This window comes from Pinus tabuliformis, chromosome 5_1 (assembly GCF_031772625.1).
Source record: "Pinus tabuliformis cultivar Carrire ecotype Pingquan chromosome 5_1, CPIR1, whole genome shotgun sequence".
In the NCBI taxonomy this organism is placed as follows: Eukaryota; Viridiplantae; Streptophyta; class Pinopsida; order Pinales; family Pinaceae; genus Pinus; species Pinus tabuliformis.
Window position 1 is genome coordinate 831,243,181 of NC_142305.1, and position 1,952 is coordinate 831,245,132.

General features: G+C 39.7%; 1 pseudogene; it reads right to left on the reverse strand.

The window, feature by feature from the left end:
- Positions 1-544: 544 nt before the first annotated feature.
- Positions 545-1,031, reverse strand: LOC149167471 (uncharacterized; annotated as a pseudogene).
- Between the last annotated feature and the right edge of the window lie 921 nt (positions 1,032-1,952).

Consider the following 1,952-nt stretch of genomic DNA (forward strand, 5'->3'; position numbering starts at 1 on the left):
TAATTTTAATAAAAGTAAATTATTGGACCGATAGGCTTTCTTTAGTTAGTCATCTACACTTCTATTTTCTGATTGACATGTAGCACACTCTGATCTGATTGACATGTGGCACACTAGTTTTTAATGGAAATGAGGGTTCGAAAACAACTCTCATCGTTGGTTTTTCCTAACAAATGTACAACGCTTTTGCGGAGGGAGAACCACAACAATAAGCTTCTCTCCCTTCTGGCCGTTGCTTTGATTACTGCTATTGAAATGAAATGACCCATTCTCTTGGCAGTTGCTCCGATTGCTGCTATTGAAGTGAGACGACCCCATTCTTTGGATGCAGTGACAATTTCGGTGGCAATTTGAACCGTCGGTGGTGCCATGATCATATTAAGTAAAAAAAGGCCAAAGAATTGGGTTGTGTGTTCACTTGTCAGTGGATATAATAATGACTCCACCACCATATCAACCGGTCTCAAGTTCGAGCCCATTCAACAAACCCCTCAATCAACCACTCTGGCATTTAATGTAATGGACAGCAAGGAATTAACTGCAATTATTCTTCTTCTGAATATGAAGATGCAAAGCTTGAAGAAACTGAAACGGAACTGAAGACAGAAGCGCCATCGTTGTGGTTCTCTGTCCGGTGGCTCTAGATTCATCGTAGTGCATAGCTCCGAGTTCTAGATTCATCTTAGTGAAGAGCTCCATTTTACCGACTTCGATTCCACTATAAACCTCCGAAAATCCCACCAAAGCGTCCACTAGAGCTTGAATGGGGTTATTTTCGCTGCACTCATCGGTCTCTGACTATTAGCGCCCCACTGATCAAAGTCGAGCCCTTTGGATGACTTTCGCCGCTTACAATTTTGCGGCTCCAATAATCCCAATCTGTTCTCATAACATACAACATTCAACACAACATCGCAAAGCCCATCCACGCTCTCCAGCAAAACCTTTCCCTTGTCTTCTGAAGCGATAAACTCCAGATGGTTATTATTATATTCGTTACTGCTGCCATGGATATCATTCCTGTTATTCATAAAACTATGGTGATTGTTGTGGTTAGTGTCTAAGGTGTCCTCAAGATCCAACGAATCCACGAGCTCGAATGAGTGGCCGTCCGAGATAGAATTGCTCGTCTGTGCTCTCCAACAAACCCTTGCCCTTCTCTCCCGAAGTGACAAGCTCATTATTATTAAGTTTATTACTGCTGCAATGTTGACGCTAGGTGGGCCTCATGCAAGGTAAGCCATTGCATGAGGTCCAGATGCACGTTATTTATTTTAAACGATACAATGGCAAGTTGAGTTTAGAGCTCTGTTCTGATTTTTTGGAGTGTTGTGTCTTAGAACATTCCGTTCTCAGTTTAGAAAACGTCATGTGATAGGTACCCAAATCTGTCATTGAAAGTTAAAAAGAATAATATTTTCATGCTTTTTTTGAAGAGAAATTTTCGATGCATTTCCAAATAAACATTACAAAATAACACTCCATATTTATCCTCCTCATCTTTTATCCATTGTATTATGCTTTTGCGTCACTGCAATAATTGTAGGTTATAGCTACAAAGCTCTTCGGCAGCAGTTTTGGGATTTACTTTATCACTTACTACATGAAGTAAAACCAAACATCTCAACCTTTAATTTAGAAAAAGACAAACTTCACATAACTAGACTAGAATATCTAGACATCTACCATCAACATATTTCCATTATAAAATAACATTTACTCAGCTCTGCAATGCCTAATGCCTCGGAGGCAGGTTTGAAGGGTGTGAAAACCCTTACATGCCATGAAGCTCATGCCAATGAAGACTTCACAGTGGTCATGGCCTTTCCTAATAAACATATTGCTAGGTTTGCTGTGGAATGTATAAGTTTAACATATTGCTAGGTTTACTGTGGAATGTATAAGTTTAACATATTGCTAAATTCACCGTGGGATGTATAATTTTCTTGCTT